This window comes from Acomys minous, assembly GCF_964271855.1.
Source record: "Acomys minous genome assembly, chromosome: 1".
NCBI classification, from domain to species: domain Eukaryota; kingdom Metazoa; phylum Chordata; class Mammalia; order Rodentia; family Muridae; genus Acomys; species Acomys minous.
The window spans coordinates 64147244-64170035 of NC_140483.1; the positions used below are offsets into that span (position 1 = coordinate 64147244).

Below are 22792 nucleotides of genomic sequence, written 5' to 3' on the forward strand. Positions count from 1 at the left end.
CTGCTCACAGAAATCAACATTTATTATATGCAAATGTATTATATGCTACTTGTATGCAATTTTGATGTGTATAAAATATTTTATTTAAGAAACTTAAAACATTCTGTGATGGCACATACCTTTAATGCCAGCACTTGGGAGGCAAAGGCAGGTAGATCTCTATGAGTAGGAAGTGAGTCTAGGACAGCAAGGTCTCTGTTACAAAGAGAAACTCTATCTTGAAAAACCAAGAGGGAGAGGAGGAGAGGAAGAGAAGAGGAGGAGGAGAGAGAAAGGGGGAGGGGGAGAAGGAGAGGTAGAAACTTAAAATATTCCCTCCCCCTTCTCTCCTGTACCTGCTCTCTCTCTCTCTCTCTCTCTCTCTCTCTCTCTCTCTCTCTCTCTCTCTCTCTCTCTCTCTCTCTCTCTGTGTGTGTGTTGTTCAGAGGCCAAAATAGAGTACTGGATCCTCTGGAGCTCTGGTTACAGACAGTTGTGAGCACTTGGTGTGGGAAGGGATCTTAACTGCTGAGTCATCTCTCCAGCATCATTAAGCAACTTCTTTGTTCTTGAGCCACCATGTGGTTGCTGGGAATCGAACTCAGGACCTTTGGAAAAACAACCAGTGCTCTTAACCTCTAAGCCATCTCTCCAGGCCCATTTAGCAACTTCTTCACTGGGAATTTTTAGTTTCACTCTTTTAAAAAATATTTTTTATTAATTTATTCATATTACATCTCAATTGTTATCCCATCCCTTGTATCCTCCCATTCCTCCCTCCCTCCTGCTTTCCTCCTACTCCCCTCCCCTATGACTGTGACTGAGGTGGGCCTCCTCCCCCTGTATATGCTCATAGAGTATCAAGTCTCTTCTTAGTAGCCTGCTATCCTTCCTCTGAGTGCCACCAGACCTCCCCATCCAGTGGAGGTGGTCAAATATGGGGCACCAGAGTTCATGTGGAAGTCAGTCCTCACTCTCCACTCAACTGTTCTGCTCAAACTATGGCACCAGCCAAGGACAATACATGCAGTAAACTTCAAAGATCTACTCGGATCTAGCCAATGGATAGCTTTACATTTTTAACTGCAAATATTTCTGAGAATCTTACTTTTAGTGCATGCTTGTGGTCAGGAGTGCAGGGGTGAGCATGAATGTTCTTGTGAAGGTCAGAGGGCAACTTCAAGTGTTCCTCTGGTGCCTTCCACTTCTTGGTTGAAACCTGGTTTCTCTTTGGATTTGAATTTCACCAAGTAAAGCAAGATAGGCCTGCCAGTGAGCCTATAGGCATCAACCAGGTCTTCTTTCCATGTCACCATCTCTAAGATGTCAAGTATGGCCTACCACACACAGCTTTATATTTGAATTCTGGGAAGCCAGACTCAGGTTCTCATGATTGCACAGCAAACACAGGACTGGAGAGGCAGCTCAGTGAGCTGCAACACGTTTTGCTCTTCCAGTGGACCCAGGTATGGCTCCTAGCACCCAAGTCAGATGGCTTGCAGTAGCCTGTAACTCTGGCTCAAAGGGATATGTTGCCCTTGTTTGGACTCTGAGGGCACTCACCCTCCCACTCACCATGGGAGAGAAAATTGATGGAAAAAATTCATAGTGTTTGACATGGATCTTCATACACAAAGTAAAATGTGGGATGAGCTGAAAAGAGACGTGATAATCTGAAAACCCTAAAGGATTTTTTTGAGTTTTTTGTTTTTATTTATGTTTCTTAGTAAAAAAAAAAAAAAAAGAGCTAAAATATGGTTTCCCACATATCATAAACAAATTCACACTCTTCCTTCCTCTCCCCCATGCTATATTGGGCAAATTGCCAGTGGATGATTGTAAGTGTCACACTTTTTAATCTTTATCGTTAAATCAATTGGTGTAGTACATGGCTGCTTCCTGCATGTTAATGGACACAGGTGCCCAAGCTGTCAGACAAGGATTGCGTCACCAGAGTCACGGGTCTCTAAGTGGGTCAGCTCATTCTGTCCCTGTGCTTGCTCGTAGATAAGTCACCATCTCACAGTGTGTTGTCAAGAATGAGAAGGGAGAAGGTGGCATCTGGGAGGAATGTCTTGTAATCACAAAGAAAAATCAAATCCACATTTGCAGGTAAATGGACAGGACTGGAAACTATTATGTTAAATGAAATAAGCCAGATACAGAATGACAAGTCCCACACTCTGTTCTACTACATAGACTCTAAATGAAAAATTATTGGGGCTGGAGAGATACATCAGCAGGTAAGATCAATTGAGGCTCAATAGTGGGGAGTAGCATTCAAATACACATTGCTGATTTTACTCCAGGCCTTTATAACACTAAGATAATTTGCCTTTTCTCTCTCTGTGTATATATATGGGTGCAAACATGTGGAGGTGAGAGGACAAGTTCTGCTGTAACTCTATAGGCATTGCCTTAATTATTTTTCTGTTGCATGGTTAAAATGAATCTCTGGACCTAGGCATCATTTCTGGACCAAGACATCGTCTCTGGACCAAGGCATCTCTGGGGAAAGAAGTATTTAACTGAGCCTATGGTTTCAGAGAGAGCATCCACAATAATGGGTAGGTAGTGCATAGCCTGAGTAGGAAGCTGAGATCACATCTTCAACTACAAACATAAAATAGAGAGAGCAAACTCCAAATGGGACTAAGCTACAGACTCTCAAAGACCACCACGGTGGACATATTTCCTCTCACCAAGCTGCACCACCTTCCTAAATATCACCTCCAACAGGGGACCAAGTGCTCAGATATTTGTGCTTATGGGGGAATATATCTCATTCAAACTGCCATAGGTGCTACCTACCTTGTTTTAGGGACATTTGCTCATGAGTCTGGAAATCACTGAGTAGGTTAGACTGGCTGGCCAGAGAGCCATGGTGATCTTTGTGTCTACATCACCAGTGCTTGCAAGCCTATGTCACCATATCTGGATTCCCCCATGCCACCCTTCCTGCCAATCAAAGTGGATTCTGAGAGATCATGTTCAGGTCCCTTGCTTAAAAGCACTTCATTAACTGGGTTGTCTCCCTAGCCCCTTCTTATATTTACTTATCAGAGTAAGTGTGGGAAGCGTCAAAGCCAATTTTATCCCACTCATGTTTGCTTCTAAAATTAGTTCAGGAGAATGTCTTCCTTGTGGAAAATAACCTAATCAAGCGAATCCAGTAGAAATAATATCTGGACTGTGGGAGAGACCATGCACACTCAATAACATTCTTATGTATCAATTTCACTTTTGGAACATTATCTGATGATCTGGATGCTGAGGGGCTTTGTGAGCATTACAGACACCTGTGCAGACCAGACAAGAATTCATGAAGGAACTGGGATGTCCTGCAAGCATGAGTAGTGCTCAGGCTTAGGTTGCTGATAGCTCACTGGAAGGCCAGATTCCATCTTCCCAGACATCATTGAAGCCCTTTTGATATTGCTTACCTTGCAAGCATGAGAACCTGAGTTCAATCCCATAGAAGCTACTTAAGAAAAGGTGGGTGTGGTGGGATATGCTTGTAATTCCAGAACTGAGGAGGCAAAGACAAGTGGCTCCCCAGGACTTTTTGACTAGCTAGACCAACTTACTTGGTGAATTCCAGGCCAGTGAGAGATCTTGTCTCAAAACAAGAAGATGGAGGAGGAGGAGAAGGAGGAAGAGAAGGAGGGGGAGGAGGAGGGAGAGGGGATGAGGATGAGGAAGGGAAGAAGAAGAAGAAGAAGAAGAAGAAGAAGAACAACAACAACAACAACAACAACAATAGCAATAACAATGACAACTCCACAAATGAACATAGTACCTGAGAAATTGAGGAATGATACCTAAGGGTCTTCTTTGGCCTACACAGGTGCTCCTGCACCCATGCAATTGTGAAATGTTCTTGCACAATTGTGAAATGCATGTGCACACATGAGTGCAATATTTTCTATTTATATTACCATTATTAGGTTATGAGTTCTTGGTACCAGGTAGGCAAGGAGTTAGATATGAGGCAACTGAGGAAACTGTAGCTGCATCTTGGCAGCTGTACCTCCTGATGGTCAGATGCTCTTTTGTGGTTGAATATTCTCAAAGCATCACTTAGGTTGCTTCTGCTACATCAGAAACTGGGGTTCCAGGTCACCTTAGTACATCAGTGCATGAATGATGGGTCTGCATCCTCAGAAAGGCTACTGTCACTGCAACACCATTTATATTGTGCATGATATGCCTGCCCTTTCTGAGAGCTCTTCTAGAGGGTCATGGGAAGAAACTCCTCAAAAGGCTGATGGTCCATTAAAATTTGGGTGTAAAAGGATGTGTTAATAACTTTTCTGTTGCTGTGATATAATATCCTGACATGAGCAACTTAAGGGAGAAAGAGTCTAGTTGGGTTTATGATTCTAGAGGGCCAAATGTCCATCACAGCAGGGAAGACATGGCAGAAGGGATAGGAAGATCATGGGTTATGCTTTCCTCCACACTCATGAAGCAGCTAGAAAGAACAGGAAGTGGTAAAAAGCTATAAACTACCAAAGCCTGATCACACTGGTGTACTTCATCCAGCAAGGTTCTACCTCCTAAATGTCCCACAACCTTCCTGAACTGTGGCACCAGTTGGGGATCAGGTCTTCAAATACTTGTGTCCCTATGGGGGGCAATTTTTATTTTAACCACACCAATTGGTAACTTTACCACTTAAATACATGACCTCATAAACACTTATGGAATCTTCCCTTAAGTTCACAATGCAGACACTGGGCTGCTCCCCATACTGGGAAGCCCACTCCAGTCTCTCTTTGTAGTGTATGTTTTCCTTTTCTAAATAACCTTCTGCTTAAACTGCCTGCATGTCTCAGTTGAACTCTGACCTTCAAGAAGACAAAATATGAAAAAGTCACTATAACATGATCTCATGGTATGTAGTTTTGGAAATGGATTGCTAAAGTTATTTGAGACCCAGAACAGGTACTGATCACTGAATGGAAATTCTCCCAAAGGTGATTGAGCAGATGGAATTAGTGCAATATTATCAGGTGTGTGGAGAAGTGCACATTTCACACCTACTCCCACTCCTAACTGCATATCCTTTTCAGTATCTGGTTTCAGGTGGTGTTGGGGAGGTCAGGGTGGAGTGTTTTAGGAATCTCTAGTTTTGCTCTTGTGGTTGGTGCAGCAGTTCTGTGTCCTCTTTCTGTGTATTTCTCCATGGTACACTATAGGACAGACTGAACTGCAGAAGTTTTATGGGGCAGAGAAGAACATAATGAAAGTGGGAATCACTCATTCATAACACAAATGTACATTGAGTGCTTACTATAAAACATGGCACTAAAACTGGTTGTGCAGATGGGAGCATTAAGCAGGCAAGGAAACCAACATGGAGAGAGTAGAGCTGTTTAGAATGAGGGCACATGGTGAGCAATGGAAATGTTAGGAGAAACACTCTTAAGTCTACCTCCCATCCCCATCAGTGCTGTCTGCTGATCTAAACTACTGCTGTCCCCACTCGTCTGTTAAAACCCTTTTGGCCTTTTATTGCATGCTCCTTCTTGCACCCATCTTTAAAATGACATCTAAAGTCCTCTATGTATTCCTGTTGCATATAAGATGAAGACAAAATTCTTAAAAAATAGTACTTTTAATAAATCTTAGAGAACTTCACAGTTGCATATAATACACTTTGATCATATTTAGCATGGTTAAGCTATCAGGAACCACATCCTTAGGAAAAACCTCACTCTGGTGATACCCTCCCTGTCCATGCTGGAATGTCAATTGGCTTGATCTTGTGAAGGCCACCATGGCTGCTGTGAGCTCATGAGTTCGTGATTTCAGAAGTTCCGTAACGTCTATAAGACACTGTTGCCCAGGTTATGATCTCTGACTATTACAAATTTTCTGCCCTCTTCCATCAATGTTCTCTGAACTTTGTCAGGGTTGTGTTAGACAGATGTTCCACTTATAGGCACTCTGTAGATGTTTATTCTCTGCACGTTGACCAGGTATGGGCTTCTGTGTTTCCTACCATTCACTGCACAAGGATATTTGTCTGATGAGCTCTGACAGCTGCTTTAATCTTTGTGCATAGAGACATGATTTGAGAGGACCGTTTACTGACATGGAAGACAGTATTCTTGAGCTGAGGAACAAAGTCATTCTGCTCTGTTCTTTCCAACCCTTCACCTTATTTCCCACTATTTCCTTCTGTGTTTCAGATACATGCAGACTGCTCTTATTGTCCCTATGGCTACTTTGTTCCTTCCTGAGATGAGGGCTTGGCTTGGAATATGCTTCATATCTTCACTTTTCATACTTCTAGGGTAAAAGAACACTTCCTCTCCTCTGGGAGTCCATCCTTGACTTCCTTGCCTAAGTCAAACCCTCAGTTTTTCTGTTGGCGTTTCCTTACCCTTGAACTAATTTTCCATACTGAATTGTTGCATTTGATTAGAGTTCTCCAGCTCTTTCCACTGTTATCCCTTTTGGTGGGAAAAATTCTGTCTGCCTTAAGTGATCCCAGAAACTAGGTGGTAGTAGTTTTTCAAAAATGTATGCTGAATAACATAGAATGGCACTGTAAGTATGTATAACATATAAGATCAGAAAGAAGGGCAGATGGGAGTGGTGTGGAATGCTGGGAGTGACGTAGATGTGCATCTTGTGTAGCCTTTGTGACTATCTTTCATAAGAGCTCCACAAGACTGGTCCCATCAATATTCTGTCTTGGGGTATGGAAGGGCTTGGGAAGCCCTTCCCTTCCCTGAGCATTTATAGATACAATTGATGAGAGAGAAGGGTGGCATGTATTTTCCCTAGTGGTGTAACCATGGGTAAAGTGTCTGTGCTCCTGTCAATGAGGCCTCACCCATGTTTCTATAGTAATCCAATTGAACTTATTGTTTCACCAAAACTGAAACCACCAGGACCATCAGGACCACCAGGACCACCACTACAAAAGACATGAAGGGAGAATGAAGAAGAGTTGGGAGGGTGGATGAGTATGTGTGGAAAGGGAAACAAGAGAGCATAATAGGGTGATAATGATCAAAATACTTTATTTGTCCCCCTGAGCTCCATTGTCCAGGATGCTATTTGCTTGCCTTCTCCCCGCCCCCCCACCCCCCCCACCACTGATCCCCTGCTAGATCCCTCTGGAACACAGCCAGCCTTGGTAAGGTGTGCTCTGTCTCCTGAGCTTCATCATAAAGGCCACAGCTCAGCCTGCCTTCCCTAGGAGGCCTGTTGGCTTAAGGAACATCCACATTGTCAGCTGGCACCAGGGATAACAAGATGGTGAAAGGTTAGGGTAAGAACATAATCAACAAGAGCCAGGGCAAATATGATGCTGCCAGAGCCCAGCTATCTTACTACAACAAGCTCTGAATATCCTAATTTAGCCAAAGCACAAGAAGATGACCTTAAATCTAATCTTATAAAAATGATTGAGGCCTTTAGTGAATACATCACCTAAAGAAATAAAAAAACAAAACAAAACAAAAACAAAAACAAAACAAAAACAAATCAAACAAACAAAACATATGAACAGGTAAAGGAAATGAATTAAACTGTTCAAGAATAGAAAATGAAAATAGAAGCAATAAAGAAAACACAAACTGAGGGAATTCTGGAGAGGAAAAACCGAGGGAAGAGAACAGGAAATACAGAAATACAGATACAAGCATCACCAAGATAATACAGGAGATGAAAGAGAGAATTTCAGGCCTAAAAGATACAATTGAAGAAATCAATGTATCGGTCAACAGACAAAAGCCAAGAATAATAGGAATAGAAGGAGAAGATTCCTAGCTACAAGGTCCAGAAAATATTTTCAACAAAATCATAGAAGAAAATTTCTCCAACCTAAAGAAATCTATGCCTATACACATACAAGAAGCTTACAGAAAACCAAATTAATTGAATCAAGAAAGAAAATCCTTATAACACATAACACTAAATGTACAGAACAAAGAAAGATTATTAAAAAGCTACAAGGGAAAAAGCTCAACATATACAGGCAGACCTATCAGAATTACACTGGACTTCTTAACAGGTAAAAGCCAGAAGAGCCTGGAAAGATGCTTTACAGCCACTAACAGACCACGGATGCCAGCCCAAACTACTATACCTAGCAAAACTTTCAATCACCATAGATGGAGGAAACAAGATATTCTATGACAAAACAAAATTAAAAAAATATCTATCCACAAACCCAGCCCTACAGAGGATACTAGAAGGAAAAGTCCAGCCTAAGGAGTCTGACTACACCCAAGAAAACACAGGAAATAAATAACTCCACACCAGCAAAACCAAAACAAGAGAAACACACACACACACACACACACACACACACACACACACACACACACTGTAAGGCAAATGTCACTGTGAGATTAGGCCAGAAGAATTTTCTCAATTGTCCTGTCTTGACAAATGCATCTCATCAGAAGGTTATATGAGATCATTCACCTATCTGACTATGTCTGCTTTTCTGCTCCAGGTGAACTGTAATTTTATTTTCCAACTTTGAATCTCTATGTTGTACCAGAGGTCAGACTAACATGGTATTTCTTAAATTTCTTTCATTAAAATGGCAAGAAATTCTGGATATAAAAGGTATTTTTCTGTCATAGCACATATTCTGGCTTAGGTGTTATTCAGTTTCCCCTCCAATCTAAGAAAATGCTCACAGTCAGTGAGACTTATGCAGGGACTGGTTAGTGGTCTTTTGATTTCCAAGCTGTTTTTTTTAATTTTTAAAATATATTTTCATTAATTCTTTTATTTTTAGATTGGTACAGTTAATTGGAATATAGAATATGAGCAGCAGCATATGAAATTGTGTAACAAGTTTCATAAATTATTATTATTGTTGTTGTTGTTGTTGCTTTGGTTTTTTAGACAGGGCTTCTTTGTGTAGGCTTGGCTGTCTTGGAACTCACTCTGTAGACCAGGATGGCCTAGAACTCACAGAGATGTACCTGCCTCTGTCTTCTGAGTGCTGGGATTAAAGATATGAGCCACTATGCCCAGCTCTTAAATTATTTTACATTAATTTTATACAATTTATAATAATAAAACTTAACAAACCAAAAATAGAACAGCAAAATTAACCAGACACAAAGTCTTTACAACTCAATGAATTTCCATGCAGTTATAATGGGCACTCAGAACAGAAGATGGCAAGTTCACATTCAGTTTTACACTTTCAATATTAAATATATTTTATACACCTATCCATCCCCACAACCCATACAGAATTAGAACTAGAAAGACAATTAGCTGCATATCACCATTAATAATTCATGTTCAAGATCTGAATGCAGTCCTAGCTCATCCCCTAGTATTTAGCATTTCCTGTTCTCTTTTCTTCATGCTATACCAAATCCACATGTGCAACTGTTTACAAATGGACATAATTATTGGCTAGATTCCACATATGAGACTGAACATGTGATTTTTTTCTGAGATTGCATGACATCCCTTAATATTATACATCATAAATCCACCAATTTTCCCACAGAATCCACCCCATCCTCCCACCTCCTCCTGACTCCATGTCTTCTCTTTGTGTTTTCCTTTTTATAGCCCACTAACTCCAATTGAGTGGCCCATATTACACACGGGTGTGGGACCATCCAGTGTATCATGCTTAACTTACTATAGGTCATATAGTTAAAGAAAACTGTGCTCTCCCAGAAGCTATTAACTGTCAATAGAGCCTCAGATATGGGTGAGGCTCTTGAGTCTTTCCTCATCAATACTACATGTTGACAGGTTTGATCTTGTTCAAACAACCATAGTCACTAGAAGTTTATGGTTGCAACAGTTCTGTCATGCCCAGGAGACACTGTTTTGCCCAGGTCTGTTCCATTTTACATTCTTTCTGTCCTTTCTCTGAAACTTGAATGGAGGTGGTATGAAATAGATGCATTTATGGCTGTCCATTTTTTGTTTGGCCTTACATGTGACCAGTGTGACAATATTGTCCCATGTCCTGCAAGAGATGTAGCCACCTCCCCACCCAGTGTGCTTATGTTTGTTAAGACGGGCATATCACTAGAATGTTGGGGATTTCTCTGGTGCTCTGTGTATCAGATGCTGAGTTCTGGACACAGAAATCTGGTTTCAGTCCTGACATGGGCATTGTCATGGTCAATGATCGATGTATAAACTTTGCTCCCCAGTTATCTCTGACCAGCTAATAAAGTTGCTAATAGACAACCACTGAGCAGAAGAGCCAGTAGAAGAGACTTCCATCCCTAGTCTTAGGGGTCTCAGATAAAAACCACAAAGAGAGGGAAAGAATAGAGAAGAAAGAAGAGGAGAGAGAGAAAGGACACTGCTGATCTGATGGAGCAGAAACAGCCCAGGAAAGACCAATATGGCAAGTAACTCAGGGCACATGGCTGGGAGATAAATAGCAAGACTAGCTTAAATGGGTTAGAACAGAACATATCTGCCTAGTTATTGAGCCTAAAACTTATTAATAAATCTAATAAGTCTCTGTGTCATTTATTTGGTAGCTAGAACATGTGATTTTAAAAAAACCAAGTTAAAACATACCATTTCATCAGAACAAAACAGAAAGACTCATTCCAGAAGCAGATGTGCATTGCAATCTGGCAATTCATTTCTGATGATAATAAATCCAGGTTTTGAGGAGTCTGTAATAGTTATCTTCCTATTGCTCTGATATAATAACCTGACAGGAGTAATTTAAGGAAAGGTTCACTCCAATGGTTCCATACCCGATCCCATCATGATGGGGGAAAGTCACAGTGGCAGGAGCTTGAGATGCCTGGTCATGATGCATCTGTCAACAAAATGCAGAAGACAACAAATGCCAGTGCTCAACTTACTCTCCCCTTTTCTTTCAGTTCGGGACACAGCCCATGCAGTTAAGATGGGTCCTCTCACATTAGTTAATTTAATGAAGTCCACCTCCCAAGTGACTCTGAATCCTGTCGAGTTGGCAATTAACACTAACCACAGCAATGTTATAGTAGGTATAGTTTGATTCCTTAATTCCTTTGAGTCTGCAGTATACAGTCACCTGTACTCTTTGTATTTTTAACTCTTTATTAATGTTTTGTGAATTTCACATATTGCACCCCAATCCCTCTCATCGCCCCATCCCTTCATATTGGCCATTGCAACCTCCTCCCCAAAAGAAAACAATAAAAATAAAATAGCAGCAGCAGCAGCAGCAACATCAGCAGCAGCAGCAACAACAATAACAAAAACCTCTCGCCATGGAAGCTGTGGTGTGTCACAGTCTGTCACACAGTACACCCTATTGCCCAAACAACTTTACTTGCAAATATTCATTGCAATGAGTCATTGGTCTGGTTTAGGCCTCTGGCTTCTGCTACACAATCTATTCTGGATCCTCACTGGGCTTCCTCTTCAATATCTTATTGTTGGCCTGTGTTGTGAAGATCCTGCAGCTTTGGGTCTGTAGGGCAGGCCCTTTCACGTCACCCCAGCAGTTCATAGATAAGGTAGATGTTGGTGTGGGTCAACTCAGAGCCCTGGATCTAGGCCTGGATGGAAGCTGAGTTGGTTAGCCCTTCAGCACTCCTGAGGCCACCCAGAAAGGCCAGCGTTCCCAGGTGAGGAGCAGGGCCAGCTCTCCCTCCTCTTGCACCTTCCAGGGCTAGATCTACTGTGTTGCCTGGGTGAGGTGCAGGGCCTGATCTTGCATGTGCTGCAGCCATCAAGTGGTCACCTGTATTCTTATACTCAAATGTTTAAATGCCAGAGGAGGATAAAGGTATAGGTATACATGCAGTCATGCTCATATTTTTACATAGGTGCTGGGGATCTGAACTCAGGTCCTTTGCCCTTGTACCAAGTGATCTTACCCATTTAGTCATCTCTCCAGCTCCTCATTTGAAAATTTTGGACAGCATCCTTATTGCATTAACTACATGTCATTTGTTTGAAGGGATTTCTAGACGGTATTAAAGACTTAAGTCTGAAAACGTTCAATACACTCTATCCATATCATGTATTATTAATCACCGAAACAGAACATGTGGGAAAGTATGAACCCCACTTGAAAGCTTGGGGACTATGTACTCACACATATGTATGTCCAGTATGTGTGACTGTGTAGGTCTGGAGTTGACACTGAATATCTTCATCAGTTAGTCACCATTTTTTTTTAAATAGTTTTTTTTTGAAATAGGATCTCACAGAACTAGGCTCACAGATTGGGCTAGGCAGCCTGGCCAATGAGCTCCTAGTTTTTCACATGGATCCTCATGCTGTGCAGCAGGCACTTTACCCACTGAGCTTTCTCCCAAGTCCCTGGTGTGTGATTTTATGTAGCCTTGGTTCTACATTCACAGGCATTTGCTATTGATGGCAAGCAATGTACTAGCTATAGCAGGCTAGAAACAGCAAAGAGAATGCAATCTCAAAAGCCTTGAAAGTTTTAATAGTGTGTGTGTGTGTGTGTGTGTGTGTGTGTGTGTGTGTGTGTGTGTGTGTGTGTATTCTCACATAAGTAAGAGTCAGAAAACAACTTCCAGGAGTCTTTTCTCTCTTTTTAGTGTGTGGATCCATGGAATCAAACTTGAGTTGCCAGGCTTGGTGGCAGGTGTCTTTACCACTGAACCATCTTTCTGACTTCAAGTGGTGTTGCAGGAATCTCAGGAACAGTTCCGTGTTTTTTTCTCGACCTCATTGTTAGATCAAAGTTAGTCTCCAAGGCACAAGCTGATATGTGTGAGTACCCAAAATAGTTCCTAGCACTCTTAGTGGTAACGAATCATACAGTGTGCCAAGAATTTGAATTTCACAGTGGTTTCCTCTGCTCCTTTCTTCAAGCTCACTTTGGGAGCTTTCTACCTGGGAAACTGTATGAAGGTTCTCTTTTCTTATAAATCATTTTTTTTTCAAAACAGAAGCTTGCAGATTCATACATTTTTCAAGGCTTAACTTTGCTTCCAAAGAGTCATGATTTACTTTGATGAAGGAAATCTTAAACACAACACTAATTGCAGACCAGATCTTGTAGTATTCAGTGAAGTCCAAAGTTTTAAATCATTTTCATGAATTATAGTAGAATGAAGGGAAGGAAAATGATGGGAGGGCAGTGATCGTATTTTTGTGATTTCTTACGAGAAAAATGTTTTATTCTTCACAATTTTGCTTCTTTCGGAAGTGGGTCTGATCTTTTATGTGGGTGAAGCAACCAATCACAGCATGTGATTGAAAGGGCAAAGAGATGTCTCTGCTGAACCCCAATCAGGAAACAGCCTCCTGATTGGTCTGTTGCTGTGTCTAAGGTTCAAAGTCTGATTGATGGCCCTGGTTAAAGATAAGAGTCTGCTATCAAAGTACAAATACTCTGCAGGAAGGATACTTTTTAACTTTAGATAAAGGGAAAAAAAGCACCACACAACTTAAAATTAACCCTTTCTAGAAGCATGGCCTTAGGTAGGTCAGTCTTGCCAAATCAGTGAACTCAGTGTCCAGTGAACAGTCCTATCTCAAAAAAATAATAAATATAAGGGAAGAGGGCTGGAGAGATGGCTTAGCGGATGGAAGTGCTCTCTACTCTCTCAGAGGACCCAAGTTCAATTCCTAACACCATGATGGTAAGCTCAGTACTGCCTAGAACTCCAGCTCCTGGGGTTCTGACAAACTCTTCTGGCCTTGAAGGTACCTGGATGGATGTCACTTAAGAACTCCTCTCTCTCTCTCTCTCTCTCTCTCTCTCTCTCTCTCTCTCTCTCTCTCTCTCTCACACACACACACACACACACACACACACCTAGAATAAGGTGGAAGTGGTTGAGGGATATACCTGATGACTTTTGGCTTCTGCACACATGTGCACACATATACATGCGCCCTTCACACACATGTGTACATAGACATCACAAATAATGAAATATTTGCTTACAGTCAGAACAATAGAGTGAAACGTAATTTCATAGTTATTGGCTGGAGTATGGAAGATATGACTGAAAATATGTTTTTCCATTCATGGTTTGAACACTGGGCTCCTTGTCAGTGTCCACAGTTTATAGAGCCCTCTTTTTTTTTTTTTTTTTTTTTTTTTTTTTGCTTGTTTCCATTGGGTTTGGTACCGAAGTTATCTGGGCAGCAATAGCCTTGAAGTATTTTATGTATTCTATCAAGGAACACAACATGTCCCTTCAGAACTTAATTGAGCAGCACAAAGCTAATTAGCTGTCCAAAGATGTGCTATTTAATTCACAATCCCACATTAATTTGTTCAACACAACGAGCTTATCTTCCGTATAAATGCCTCTGCCCTTCGGCTCCCAGAGTAGCTGTGGTGTACAAGAATGACTGATAACACTTCCTTCAAAGGTGGTGCTTGCTTTTTGTTCTGTCTTTCTTCCTTTGGCCAAAAGAAGGATGAGTCACATGTCCATTGCAACGAAAGGTTGTTTTTTTTTTTCCTTTAAAGGTGTGTGTTAAGAAAAATTTGAAGAAAATAGATTCATGAGGTCAGAGTCTAAAGTTGTGAATTGAGATACTGTTCGGGCAGTAGAGGTACTTAATCCCGTTCTTACTCTTCTGACACTGGGGGCTGACACATTCTGAGTCTTCTCCAGTGTCATTTAACAGGACGCGACAGAGACAATTAACATATAATCTACATGCTAACATTATATGTATATAACTATATATCATATATATAGTTTCCTATTATTCATATATAATATTATAAATATAATTATATGTAATTATATAATTCTCTCAAATAAAGTGATCGTTCTTGTTTTTCTATCACTTCTTAAGTGGTTGGGCAAACTAAGAAACTTCCCCAGGGCAGTGGAAATAGCAGAGGGAAGAGACAACTTGAAGAGTGTGAGAGGGCTGAGAGGTGTCTCTGTGGATAAGACCGCTTGTGCAAGCGTGAGAATCTGAGTTTGATTCCCCAGGGCCCACATCACAAGCTACTCATGGCCCTGGGAGGCCACCGGGAAATAGAAGGGGTTTTGAGAGAGAAAGAGAACAAGAAAGGGCAATGGGAGGGGTTGAATGCAATTGCAATACATTGTGTATGCAAGTGAAAAGAAAGAAATTAAAAATCCAAAAGGGGAATGAAAGGCTGGCTATGGCGGCATATACCTTTGAGGTCAAGGCCAGCTTGGTTTACATAGCAAGTTCCAAACCAGTTAAGGCTACATGGTCAGACTGTGTCTCAAAAATTAGGAACTAAAACACAAAAAGAGTGAAATCGATATTTGAAGCCAAATGATTAGAACGTGAGGCTACTAGGCTATGCTATGTTACCATCCAGACACATGCAGAGTATATGGAAGCTGCTCTCAAAAGGTGGACTAGAATAGCACAGTCACCTCCAGCGGGTAGGAAATGAGGAGGAAAAAGAAGTGGAGGTTGGCTAAAGGATACCAAGCATAGTTAAGAAGCAGGAAGAGGCTCTGCAGCTCAGTAGCATAGAAAGATGCTTGCACTGTATCTCATATAGTCTATTATATATCTACCAAAGAAGCAGAAAGGGACAGCTTAAAATTTCAAGCATAACATTTCCGGAAGCTGGACATGTTAGTTACTTTGGTGATGGGTATGCGTATCTACACATCCTGAAGATTACAATGTACTCTGTAAATATGTGTGGTTGTTGAGTGTTAATTCAACAACGAAATGAAAAATGAAAAAAAAATAGTAGTTCCCAAGGATTCAGTCCAAATTCAAATAGTAAATGCTGTAATATGAGTTCTGTACTTAATTTTTCAATTTGACTCTGGTAGCCCTATGGTTGGTGAATGACGTATCCTATGAAAATGAAAACAAAATACATATTGAAAGGTTAAGAGATTCCAAACTGCTCACAAGTGCCATGGTGACCAATCTGTCAGTACTGTGGACTCAGATCTACCACCCTCTAAGTTCAAGGTTTGTTTCTAAACATTCATCACTCTCCCTACATGATCTTAACCACTTACCTTGACCCTTAGGCTCTGATTCTTCCAGAACGTAAAGTTCTTTTAGGCTGTGCATGCAAGTGTGTGTGTATGGTGTGTGTGTGTGTGTGTGTGTGTGTGTGTGTGTGTGTGTGTGTGTGTGTGTGTGTGTGTGTGTACCGACTTTTAAGATGTTTTCAAATCAAACTAATGGAATCATTTTAACAGCCTAGTCCACTTTATACAAACACATTTTTTTTGGCAAAAATTTCATGTTTGTCGAGCCATTCACTAATGAACTTATTTGCAACTCTTATCTAACCTAAGTGGGGTCAAATGACAAAGAACAGGTCTTCTATGAACCAGCAAGGCTACATGATTCAAGGGAACACACATCTGCCTGTGGCACTGCCAGTATGCCATCTCATACCCAGAGACCTTTCTTACCACAGTTACTAATTGTCAGATGTAATGGGCATTTCCTAGCTATTATTTTTTGTTAAGTTGTGACTTGTAACTGCATCATGGGGCCTCTAGTCCTCAATTTAAACACCAGACACTTATGTACTTGAGGGATACTTTCAGAGTGATTTCTCCAATACCTCTGGAGTTGGAGAAAGGTTAGTAAGCCTCTGTCAATGTAGTCACCCCCAAAGAGCAGCACAGTTGGGGTAAACATGCTTATTTAATCAGGTTGGATACCAGAAATGAAGACTATACAAAAGTGGGAGATGATGTCTCCAAGCTCTGCTTAAAATCCATTAGTGTCTGTGCACGGAGAGAGGACGCAGGATCTGAGAACATCTGCTTGCTTCTGCGCAGGAACTTAGTTTGGTTCCTAGCACCACGGCAGTTGGCTCATACTCACTTGCAACTCCAGCTTCAGTGTTTCTGATGCCCTGTTCTGGCCTGTTCAGGACCCACACTCACATGTACGTACCCACACACATAAGCACAAATAAAAAGGTTAAAACATGTCAATCCCTTAATGGTTCACCCGGTAAAGAACTTACCTTTGCAAGAAGGAAGACCTAAGCCAATTCTCAGAATCCATGTTTAGAAAAAAGTTGAGCATGGTTGCTGTTCCATGAGATTCTAGTCATAGGGAGGAGGAGAGGTTGACACAAGTGAGGTCCTGGAAGCTTCTGGCCAGCTTGTCTAGGCTTCCTGATGAAGGTCCAGGCCAAGAAAGAACTTGTCTCAAAGAAATGGTGGAAGGTATTTTTTGTTAAGTTGTGACTTGTAACTGCATCATGGGGCCTCTAGTCCTCAATTTAAACACCAGACACTTATGTACTTGAGGAATACTTTCAGAGTGATTTCTCCATGACCTCTGGAGTTGGAGAGAGGTTAATAAGCTTGAGGTAAAAAAAACCACATGGTTGTCCTCTTCCCACTACATGGATTTGTACATGCTTGTTCACATACACTCCCAAAATTGTACCCTCACAAACATTCATGCTCACATGTACATAAACATACACATGCACAAGAGAAAACCAACAAACGTGTTTTCATTCCAGAACTATTTCATTTATTATTTTATTTACTTTTAAGAAACTGTCTTATGTATTCCAGGCTGGCCTTAAACTTCCTCTGTAGCAGAACATGACCTTAAACTTCTGACCCTCCTTGTCCCTTCCTCCCGAGTGCTGGGATTACAGGCATGCGCCGCCACACCCAGTTTAAGCAACATTGAGGATTGAATCCAGAGCCTTCCGCATGCCTTAGCCTCCTGTGAGCACCCTATCCAATTGATCTGCATCCGCAGAATCTGAAACCTCCCTTCAGAATGTAGAGACTCATTCTACAGAGCTCTCCTCTGCACCACAAAGCAAGCTGTGGGTGATGTTCCCTAAGAACTAAATGCTCTATTCCTGAAGGCACATGACTGTTCTGGGTCTAGCCATTTGCCTTAATCACAAGAGATTCAGAGAGCACCAGCCTGCTCTGGTCTGAGGAGTGGAGCCAGGCTTACTTGATTAGCAGCCACGGTACCTGCTCTACTGGCCACTAGGCTGATTTGCCACAGCCTACAATACCATCTAAAGCCCAGTCTCCCTGTCTCTGAGAAGTAGTTAACAGTGTCCCAGCTGTCACAGCTTCACAGGCTCGGCTTGGAAGGCGCAACACCATAGCAATAGAAGGCAGGCAAGCTGGGAATGCTAGATCAGGCTAATGCTGGTTTCTTGGTAACGCCAAGAGGAAGGAGCTAGCATTCAAATAAAGGTTTGCAGAACAGGCCTTGTCATGGTCTCAGAGATTCGTGTTCAGATCAAATGAACAGCAGAGCAGATAAAAGGTTAGGTTGCCTCCCCACTCCTCTTTGAGTTTCATTAAAACAAAAATCATTCAATGACTTTGGGGTTGGCTTTAGGGCAGAATTTCTGGCAATTTCCGAAACAAACCTAAGGATACTTCTGCCATTTGGTGCTTTGGCCCTACCTTCCCCACCTCCCTTTGGACACCACGATACTTTGGTTCCCTACCCTCTGATTTCTCCTGATCTTCACTCGCCCTGCCCGCCCACTTGGAAACAGTGGGAACTTTGCTGAAGCTGAGAAAGGAAGGGCGCCCCTCTTTTGCCTTCCTGCCCTCTTCGTCTCTCATATTCCCCTAAGAAATAGGGTCCTCTCTTGCTTGCAAGTGGCCTTTTAAAAAGGGCCCCGTAGCTAGTGTTGAAGAAGAGCAGCACACCCTCACCCCACCCTACCCCCATATTGCTGCTGGCTTGATCACCAGATAGCTTTGCTTAACACAAGCAGCGAAGCAGACCCTCGTCCCCTAGGAATCTGCCAGACTGCGCCTGAGGACTGCCACAGGCTCTACACCGGGCATGGAGAAGCTACCCAAGCAACCAGACATGGATGAAGAAGGGTATGCGATCACAGCAGGTCTCCACTGAGGAGACCTGTTTGGCCCCAAGGGCCACTTCCTGGAACATCAAGTATGAGAATGTGGAGCTCAAAGAGTGAGGAGAGATCTGAAGATGCCAGAGAGAAGATGCCAGAAAGCTGGGGCCAGGTCCAGGGCCGCCGGAGCCGTGTTTGGGAAGAGTCTGGGGAGTCATAGTGTCTGATTCCCGTGGGGCCATCTGCCTTCCCCGGAGGAGGAGCTCTCTACCAAACCAGAGCGCAGTGCCGAAGGCCTGGCACCTGGCAAAGGAAGAGTCCATTAGCCAGCTGGCACAGGGTAAGGGAGGGTCCTGAGATCTTTGAGGGCAGCCATTGGCTGGAAGAACTGAGGCTAAGGGGTAAGCATCTCTGCCTGTGGATAGGGCGGAGCCACAGGAGCTCATCTCCTTGGCAGCAAGTGCAGCAACTGACAGTGCCAATTCCCCGAACCAAAACGGAGCCACACTGCTGGGTCCATCCAGGGCCTTCAGATCCTTACAAACTTGGAATTGCTGATCAGCAGGTTTGTGAGAAGAACCTTCAACCCTGGCAGTTAGAGCTTAGGGGAGGGCAGACCCCCAGCTCTGTCCTCTGCAGGGTTCATGTCAATCTGTTTTCGTTGGCGGGCCTCTTCTGACCACATGTGGCTTTCTGAGAAGTTTCGTGTTTGCCTCCAGATAAAAGCTGTTGCTTCCTTCTGCCTATAGGACAAGGTCAGAAGTTGGGAAAGGAACAAGAGACTCTAATGGAAAAAACGCAACTGAGCGGACTGTGTGGTGCTTGCCACTTCCGCTTGGCAGTGCCTCTTTCCTTTCTCTCGGCTCTGGGGTAGCATTTCTTGTACCGGTTCCACTACACAGTAGTAGCCATTTTTGATAAGGCAGAACCACGGACAGCCTCCAATCCACACTCAGTAAGGTGGGGCAGGCAGAAAGCCGGTAAGAATTGGGAACGCCCTTTCAACTTTCTACCAATTCTCCTTGGCGAGGCCGAGGGGGGTCGGTCGAGTCCATCCCGACCTCTCTCATTTCAGGTTCTGAGGATCTTGCCAGAGTCCAGCAGTCATCCGGGCAGCATCTGGCAGCACTGTCAAGGACTCAGTCTCATGTCTGCACACAACAGAAGTAGACAGACAGGGAGGCCAGCCGTCTCTCTGGCTACTAGCTGCCTGGCTTCCTGGTGGGGGAGTGAACTTAAAAGAGTTTTTCTCAAGGCTGGAGGATCAGGATGGAATGGGCCTTTCCCCTCATATCTTACAATTAGAGTGACATACCTGAGCAGCAGTTGACTCTGATTAAGTAAGAGGAGATCCTGGATTCAGAACCAGTGACCGGAAGTCCCCAGGGTAACTTTGGCTAAGTTTGGATCAGTTTTAGTTTAGTCCTGGCGAGAAGTCTGTGGGGAACGACTGAGGATATCACGAGGAACAGGTCACAGGAGGAGCAGCAGCTGTGAAAGACACCAGACTGGCTAAATTTAGCAGCAAGGGACCACATCTGGTACCAGGATCTGAGCTGAGACTTTTGAGGAAGTAGGAGTTTCGGTTTTGTGGAAAGGGAGCCACATGGAGAGCTGGTTGTAGGGTACCTTGCCAGGGTTGGGCGGCCTTCTGCTGCCAGCCTCTTGAGCTGGAAGCCTAGTGTAAGAGGGAGCAGGGCTGGGGTTGGAGGGCTCGTCTGTTAGCTCTGACGGATAACAAGTCCCTGATGGAGTCACCAACGGTCGCATGTATGCGCACGCATTCCCCCTCAAAGAGATAAGCAAGCTTGCACCCAAAGAGAGGCAGGCCTGCCCCACCCAGGGGCTGTGGCAGCGCCCGTTGAAGGGTGCGCGTGCAGTGCAACTTTTATCATGAACTTCCCCAAGAAGTTTTTATATCGTCCCGCAAAGCAAAGCTGTAGTCCGTAAACCTAGTTATTTTATGTGCATTAAATAAGCACTAGTTGAAGTTTTTGGCTTTTTAGACAGGTTTCAAATAGTTAAGCAGACATTTAAAAGGGCTTATTGTATTCCTATTCACAGAAGGGGAATTAGCTGAAACATTTGAAAGCACCTAATTTTTTTTTAACCAGTATAAGAAATGCTAGCTTGCTCTCATTCAAATTTAAATTTAAAGTAAAAAAAATTTTTTTTAAAAAATTTGATTTGGTCCTCTGTAAACCTTATGTTTTATAGAAACCAATCATAACTCAGAACTTTTACATATAAATCAACTTTCAGCATTTGAGCTAACCAGGCGGGCAACACATTGTTAGGGCTTTGGTGATGGAATGCTAGTGTGAAGAATGCTTTTCTGTGTCTAGCTGGCCTTGTCATGTTTGCAGCAGGCAATAACTGGCAGCTGTCAGAAGTCTCTGATTTGGTAGGTCATCTTTCACATTTTCTCACACCAAAGCCATTCCATCCTTTAACCTAACCCACATTCTTTCTGACTCTTGAAATCTGGACTCTGGCATTTTCTGGCTGGCCCTTCTGTTATAGCTTAAGCTGCAAGCACAGGTTATATGTGCTGGGCTTCTAGCATGCTAAGCGCATTGCACCTTTTCTCTAGGAGAGGCAGAGTTTTGTGAACTTGTTCTCAGTTGCTCCTTTATTCCTTTGGGAGGAGACACAATCTTTAATTACTGTGGAGGCTCAAGTCTTGTTCTTCAGTGTATTTCTATTTGCAAACATCAGATAATTCTATCCTAACTAATTAGAAAAGTAATTTACCACAAGAATGTTGGCTACCATGAAGGGAAAACCAATAATAAGGGACCAGATAATGGCAGTGTCTCCCAGGGAGTTTTCACTAGCATGGTCCTGGACACCCCATTACTGGGAATGCTGTAACAGAACACCAGAGAGGTGAAGCTCATTGCTGGGGTGACCTGAGCCTTTAACCAGGACTGCCCTGATTCACATGGCCTTCATTTACGTTGCTGTTATTGGCATATCAGAGATTGCAAAAGTGAACATAATGTACATACATAATATTTCTCTTTCTCTAACCTAACTGATCCAAGGGTAAGCTGTTTATTTATCTGCCAGTCCCTTCCTTACTTTATTAGTGGCTGAACACTTAAACTATTATAAAAGTTCAAGTTGGTCTCTTTCTCTTTTTATTATTTTACTCTATTTTTTTATTAGCCAAGGGTCAAAATTCAAGAAGAGGTGTTTTCTGATTGCTCAAGTTCAGCTGAACAGGGGCTAATCAGGCATCTTGTACAGCCCTGCCATGGTCCCTACTTTGAGGAAGATGGGCAGGAACACAAAAACCAATGTTTCAAGCAGGGCTCTCAGGATATGTGATGCAATCTGATAGCATGGTGGGAGTGTGAGGTCAACCCAACTTCTCCCCAGCTATGTGGTCCAGGAAAGCCTCATGGAAGTTATAAGCCTCTGGCTAGAACCTGGTTATGATTTCCAATCAATAAGAACTCCTACTGGCATGTAATTAATTGGATTTTTTGGACACAACATCGATTAACTTATATTCACAATGATGATAGCTACCAAGCTAAAAAGTTCCTTGGTTATAAATGGATGATTTTCACAAATATTTATGGATTAAACTTTTTTTTTTGAGAGATGGAAACAAATGATAGCTTGGTCTTTACTGTGCAAAATTAACAGCAGTTAATCAACATTTAAGCAAGTTTAGAGCAGGCTCTAAGTGCTAGAGTTTGCTGATTAACTTTTTGTTCTTGCTGCTAATTGGCATTTTAGACAACAGAAATCTATTCAAATGACTGTTTTCTGAGAACACTGACCCCATCAGGGTGTCTATTGTTTCCTGGAAACTGCAGCTGTGTTGTCTCCAGGATTAATGAGGGGGAGAAAAGGTCCCAAGAAAGGCTAACTGGGAGGGAGAGCCCTTTTCTTTGTCAGTAAATTTTTGGGGTTCTGGTTGTCATGCACCTCTACATTTGCATTCTTCTGAGCTGGTGCTTTCCCCAAATTCAATGGCAATTTGGGAATGTTTTTATACATCACACAAGCTGAAGAAATTGAGTGTTCTGTTCAACCCAGAGTTTGGAATTC

At 42.5% G+C, this 22792-nt stretch overlaps 1 long non-coding RNA gene across 1 annotated transcript; it reads right to left on the reverse strand.

Annotated features, from left to right (window-relative positions):
* Positions 1 to 15362: 15362 nt before the first annotated feature.
* On the reverse strand, positions 15363 to 20545 carry LOC311606325. The gene is made up of 2 exons (XR_014782296.1): positions 20043 to 20545; positions 15363 to 15451 (listed from the first exon to the last, which is right to left on the reverse strand). It is a non-coding gene; the product is annotated as an uncharacterized lncRNA (long non-coding RNA).
* Positions 20546 to 22792: the final 2247 nt, after the last annotated feature.